At 36.4% G+C, this 7,392-nt stretch overlaps 1 pseudogene; it reads left to right on the forward strand.

Moving 5' to 3' along the window:
* The first annotated feature begins 1,542 nt into the window (after positions 1–1,542).
* LOC149164001 (PR5-like receptor kinase pseudogene) lies at positions 1,543–4,115 on the forward strand (annotated as a pseudogene).
* The last annotated feature ends 3,277 nt before the right edge of the window (positions 4,116–7,392 follow it).

Genomic DNA, 7,392 nt, shown 5'->3' on the forward strand with positions numbered 1-7,392 from the left:
GTTTTATTAATAGTAAATAGATCTATTAATATATTATTGATCATGGTAGTTAATACAAACAATTACTTTTTATGGTAATAAATATAACAAAACTAACTTACAAATTAATTAACTGATTATTTTTTCCTATAACGATCCCTTGGTCCTGTCTAGTTGGCCAGTGAAATATAGTTGTTTCCTAGTCAAATATAGCCATTGGTCCAGTCTAGTTTCCTAGTCCAATATAGCCGTCATTGGATGATCTGCTCTCCCTATTTAACATGCAACCATGATCTGGTTGTTCAACTTATCCTGATGATGAACCACCCCGTTAGTTCAAAATGCCTCGACAAATGTATTATAATGTGATTTCCGCTGAAAACTCTTCTAAAGAAAAATTACACAATAATTTACTGGGGAAACCCACAACTAAAAAATCCTTCTACCTGTATATTGCATTAATCACAAAAGATGAGAAAATTACAATGCTTAGCTCTGCACTATCTCTATATGTTTCACTGCTTCCTAGATAATCCTTGTCCAATACTTACCCAATTTCCTAGCCTTCCAAGCTCCTACTTCCTTGCAATGTTCAATGAGGAATTAGACCCGTTCCTTTAGGCTCTTCCTTTGACTGCATGCACCATTTGTACAATTTGGATAACTACACAACTCATAGTACACTGCCCTTGGACTCCAATCTCAACTGGGTAACTCTAAGATCTGACATGCATGAGTTATTTATGAGTCAATCATCAGTTAATTAATTGAGCACATGAAGCAACACCTCACTGTCTACTAGTTCCTTCATCAGTGGGAACTAGTTTATTTGATTTTAAGCGAGTTAAACTGAATTAATTAATTACAACTCAATAATAAAGTAAGAGACACTCTACATGACTCTAGTTAGACCCTCAACTCCAATTATGTGAACCAACTAAGTCAAATTAAATTAGTTAACTTGTACAAATTGTCCTCAAAAGCAATTACAATTTTTGTCCTAATTTAATTTAAAAACAAAAATAATTTAAAACTTTCTTACTGCATTTTCAACATACAATTCTGATACATAAACTTATCAACAAAATATGTCATTGTAAAATAAAAATAAAAAACAATCATCCACAAACATTGTAAAGTAAAGAGAAAAAATCATCCAAAAACATTGGAACAGACGAATCCAACCAAATCAATCAAACCACTCATCCAAAAACATTGTAAAGTAAAGAGAGCCAATCATCCAAGACTCATTCCAAAACATTGTAAAGTAAAGAGAGCCAATCATCCAAGAACATTGAACTTAGAAGACGAATCCAACCCAATCAATCATCCCATTCATGTGACAAATCAGTCGAGACAATAAAGTGAGAAGACGAATCCAACCAAATCAATCATCCTTCAGTTCATATGGAAGAGTTCACACGGTAGAGTGAGAAGTCTAATCTAGCCAAATCAATCATCTTTCATACGTTGAGAAGATGAATCAAACCAAATCAATCATCCTTCAAGTCGTGTTGGTAAGTCCCCCCTTCATAGACTTTATAGGGATCATCCATCGGCTTTTCCAGCCGCCTCCGTAGACTTCAAGTCAAGAAAATCCATCGCATTCTCCAGCGGCCTCCCCGTCGATTTTGTTTTGTCCCCGCTCTTTGCAATTCTCTCTGCACACTAATAAGATCGTCTTAGCTCCCATCATTCTTACATTCTCTCTGCACAAATTCGCATTATCTTGGCTTGGGAGAGGGAAGATGAGGTCCTGCCGCAGCATCGTCATACCAATTCTCATTTTTACAGGTGCATTATTGATACCTTATTCTCTTTTCAACCCAGAGGACGAGGTTCATGCATCTTATAAAGACTGCGCTCCTTCTAATTGTGGAAATTCGACCATCCGATATCCCTTCGGAAATTGTGGCTATGCATCTGTCGATTGCTTAGACAATCACACCATTCATCTTTCCATGTACAATTATTTTGACGGCACCGTTGTATCCTATGGGAGAGTAATTGGAAATATCACGGAATCGTCCTACCATACTCGAACCCTCCAAATCACCCAAACCATAGGGGATTCCTCAGTCTTCGGCGATGGCTCAATCTTCGGCTATCGCTCAGTCTTCGGCGATGGCTCATTCTTCAGCCTTTCTCAGGGATACATGGAGGGAACAATTCTGAACTGTACACAACGAAATCAACACATCGACAAAAACCTTACGCGGCTCGATTGGGGAGACAAGGACGGCCAAAGCTTCTTCTATAATGGTTCATCCTATGACCTCTGTACACCCGAGGATGCCTTCTGTAGTAATTGCACTTGGTATTCTGTAGTCGTTCCAACGGATAAGAACTACAACATTAGCCGTGATAAGAATTTGGAACATTTCAACCACAAAGGATTCCAAATTACATGGAGTATACCCGCCTCTTGTCTTTCGTGTAACGCCACTGGAGGAAGTTGTTATCGTCATGGACAACATGATTATTGCATTTGCCATCGTGGTGTCTACCACAGCAATTGCTCTGAAGGTGAGGATCTCCGAAACTTGTTTTATTGACCACATCCTTACGTTTCCTTCTCTTACGCCGCTGTTTCGATTTCCGTTCCCTGCAGGGCATCACGCTGTAGGTCAAGTCCTATCTCCAGGAGTTACGGCAGGTAAATTTCCTACCATTAAACCACATCCATTCGTTACTCTTATCTAGGGTTATTTTTTGGAGTATGTGCTCTCTTCAGCATAGTAGTGGTTTCTTGCATAGTGCTCCGTCGGCAATTTTGTTGTACCAGGACTGCCACCGAGGAGCAGAGTATTCGAGCGTTTATGGACCCCATCGCCTCTGGAACTCCCTCTGTTGAAATTTTTTTAAATTATTATTCCTCTCAAGTGCCCACCAGATATTCTTATGCTCAGATTATGATTTACACAAACAACTTGGCAGAAAAGCTTGGTAAAGGAGGTTTTGGAACAGTTTATAAAGGACAACTTCCCACTGGACGCGAGATAGCTGTGAAGATTTTGGATGAATCCAAACAGAGTGAACAGCAGTTTATAACGGAAGTGGCAACAGTGGGGACGACCTGTCATGTCAACCTGGTTCGCCTCTTGGGCTATTGTTCCCAGAGATCAGTCAAAGCTTTGGTGTATGAATATATGGTGAATGGTTCCCTTGACAAATATATCCACGGAGGCCATCATGACGAGCTGAGCTGGAAACAACTATATTCAATTGCACTTGGTACAGCTCGCGGTATTGCATACCTGCATGATGAGTGCAGAAATCGCATCTTACATTTCGATATAAAGCCTCACAATGTTCTCCTTGATGACACTTTTTGCCCAAAAGTTGCAGATTTTGGCTTAGCCCAAATAACTAATAGAGAGGAAAGCCACATCTCTGTTGGTTACAGAGGAACTCTAGGTTACTCTGCCCCAGAGATGGTGTCTAGGATGTATGGAGTTGTCACTGATAGATCTGATGTTTATAGTTATGGGATGCTGGTGATGGAGATGGTGGGTGCAAGACAGAATATTGATTTTCACAATAAAGAGAGTACATCAAGCAAATTTTTCTATCCAGAGTGGGCTTTCAAACAAGTGGAGAAGGGTCAGTTTGAGAATTTGAGAGAAGGAAACATGTCAGAGGAAGAGAAGGGCATAGCAAAAAGGTTGAGTTTAGTTGGGCTGTGGTGCATACAGTTCAATGCAGGTCGTCGTCCTCCAATGAGCAAAGTCATCAAAATGCTCGAAGGAGGCGCAGACATTAACAGTCCCCCGTATCCATTCCCCGTCGATCCACCTATGACACAGATGCAACTCTCTGTCTCGGACCCGTCTTCCTCAACGATGACCACTCCTCCGTGTCCATTCCCGGTTGATCCACCGATGACAACTATGCAACACCATCCCTCTGACCCATCTCCTTCAACAACTTATTCTTTGGAGGTTGAAAAGGAAAATCCCAAAAGTACTGATGCTGCCCAAACCTCAAACCTCCATATAATGTGATATACAGCAAGTTATCCATAGTATCCAAGGTACTTTAATTAGGTTTTTAAGTTATCAGCTTCAAATGGATCGAAGTGATAGTAGTTGTATTATTATTCTAGTGTTATCAAACTCAATTAAAACTATTTAATATATTTATTTGGATATTAAGATGTTAAGTTTTCCCTATAATATTAAATTTCTATAGTGCTAAAATTTTATTTTTTCAATGATATTTAATTGAATGAGTAAAAAATGCAGCTTTGCCTATTTTTTTCATGTATATATTTATTACTTTTGTTTTACACTAAGCATGTTTTCATAGAGTAATGCTTCATGGTTACCCGAAAAAATTATTGGCGAACTACTTTATGCTGCTTGTTTTATTGTCTTTTTAATCCTCGCACCATTTCAAGGTTTGTTTGTGTATTCATCTTCTCATGCTTTCTTGCTCTCTATTTTTGGAATTGGCAAAATGTTTTGCTTCTTGGTATATCATTGTCCTCATATCACATAGATTTTCATGATTGATTTGTGTTTACTTTAGGTGTGATTTTAATAATTTTTTTGTATTTATTTTAAATAGGTCTTTTTCATATTTATTACATCGTTCTATATCATAAAGCTTTTCATTTGATTTAGATTATTTATTAGTACAAATATAATTTCAATATTCTCCAAATTATTCATCATTGGTGTATTATAAAATTATCCTTGGCTTATTTTTGAGAAGAGACACTTGCAAAGAGAGTGGTTTCCTTTGTTTTCACGGAAGACTTCTTTAAGATAGTATTTTTTTTTAAATATGTTTTATTTTCTCTTACTTACCGTATTGTATTACATATGAGAAATACTAATAATTTTCAAGCTCAACTTTGATTTTAATGAGTTTATTTTGTATAAAAAAATTTTTTTTACTAATGACTTAACTTTGTTTATGATATGATATTCAATTCCATTGTGTTATTTTCTTAGTATCACTCTTAACACTTTTAAGCAACCATTTCATTTTATAATAATAAGTAATATGCTTTTAAAGACAAAAGAATACAACAATAAAATTTTTGAGATTATTAAGATTAGTGATTTAATATTTTGATAACAATGGCAATTCTTTGAGGGAGCTTGGACATGCAATACATTAATACTTCGTTTAATTATCTCAAAACTAGGTTACTATTTATGCATCTTTTAGTTATTTTTTTGTTTATATGATTTTACATAAATTTATTCATTATTGGAGATTTTTTCCCTTTCATGTGGTTAAGTTACCATCAAAATGGAGAGGGAGATTCAATGATTATATATTTGTCACCAAAATGTTTCTAATCCAAACCATGCCTTATGAAATTCTTTTTGGTTGTGAGAAGCTATAACATCCCTTTTTGTTATCCCTCTCATAATTATCATTATGAATTTTAATCCGTAAATATTGTCATAGTGTAAACATATTGATTGGCTCTGAGGAGTGGACACAGATTCAAAGTTTTTAGGAGGAGTTGCTTGGGAAATTGTTTAAGTCAAGGCTAGTCAAGATTGTTCATTAATGGCCACTAGTTTTCCTAACTGGAATTAGTGATCTACATGACACACATGGAGGTGGAGTATGGGCTTCCGGAATGGAGGAAAACCCATACCACCCTTGTTTTTCCTCGAGGGTTACATTGTGTGGTCAATATGCAAGAGGCCACTAGGGGATTGGTGGAGAAAAGAGGGCCAATGGGAAGGAAGGAGGGGATGGTGGTTGGCATGAACATGGAAACAAAATTGATTGCACATTGGGAACAAGCATGATTAATTTGAGTAAGAATCACATACCCGGGTTGTGATCTATGGGTGCTTGTATTTCAGGTTAGGCATATAGGATTTGCATGTGAGCTCACCAGACATAAGGAGAACGTTACACATGATGTTGTCATTAATGACAACAAGTATATCCAAGGAAACAGTAGTGTTACTCATGAATTAAAGGAAGCAGTATGATAGATGGATCTCTTACACACCCTCATTAAGAGAACTCAAAGGGATGAATTTTTTTTAGTTTCTCTTGAGATTATGATGTCTTGATGAGCCTATGGATAGTATGGCTAGATAATCCTCATCGATATTGTTCCAATGATATATCGCACTCTAAAAAAAATCCTCGTGGATGAGAAGTTACGACCATTTGAAAAATTGTATTAGTTAAGGACCTAAACTATGAGACCAAAACCCAAAGTCCCCAAATCTATTAGAGTTCACACATGTTGAGAGTAGATCCACCACTGGAAGGTCAATCAACAATTTTAGACATGTAAACTTGCACATTATTTAACGAGGTTAAACAATTTGAAACTTTCGATAAATTTAATGATGATCAAAAGAATTAATGACTTTGATTAGGTAGAAGACACACACTTGTGCGAGATTTCACAACTAGTCTAACACCCAATGAAATTCGATGGCAGAGGTGGATTTGATCTGATGTTTCAGATCAATATCTAGTAACTAACATGAGTGAAGTCTAACGACTACTTCTAGTTTGATGAACACGTGGCACATTATGATTGGTCATAGGTGATGACATAAGAGCCAATGTCATAATGACACATGGAACAATCTAATTGCGCACAAGTGATGATGTAAGATCTAGTAACATAATGAAACATGTCACAATCTAATTGGTCATTAGTGATGATGTAAGAGCCAATCCCATGATAACACATGGCAAAATCTGATTGGTTAGAAGTAATGACATCAATAAGGTGATGTGGCACCTTTAGGGCCATCCACATGGCATGTATAAATGACACTTTTTGATTGGTCAAAAGGTTGATAAATGGTGAAATGTGGTACCCCTAACTAGTTTCCACATGGCATGGTGATTTCATACTAACATCCTCATGCAGGCGAAAAGTGATCTTAGGGACCCGATCACAAGGCACGATCACATGGTCCCTGTGGGTTAGGCTGAAAGGACCATAGCACAAAATTTAAGGACATGATTATGCACATCGTCACATGTTAGCCCCAAATATGTATTGATGCTATTAGAGTCCTATAGTGATAGGATTCATAATTTTGAATTGGATGAGGTTAAGTCTTGTCATATTGTACATACCTTTACTTTTTACAAATGTTTTCCATATTAAAATTAAAAAATGTAGAGAGGGTATGTCCTAAAATAACAATCAAATAACAAAAAGAAACAAAGATAAAAAAAAAAAAAGGTGAAAAATATGAACCCCACCAAATGAAATGAAATAGATCATGAAGTTGTGCAAATCTAAATGCCACTGCTATTTTACTTTTCCTACAAATAATGATTATGTGTATCTTGTTTAAAATACCATAATCCATGATATGTCAAACAACGTAATATTGACTTCTCATGATTTAAATTTAAATTTTGATAGATAGAGAATGAAGATCTAGCCAAATTGTCTAATCT

This window comes from Pinus tabuliformis, chromosome 5_1 (assembly GCF_031772625.1).
Source record: "Pinus tabuliformis cultivar Carrire ecotype Pingquan chromosome 5_1, CPIR1, whole genome shotgun sequence".
Classification (NCBI taxonomy): domain Eukaryota; kingdom Viridiplantae; phylum Streptophyta; class Pinopsida; order Pinales; family Pinaceae; genus Pinus; species Pinus tabuliformis.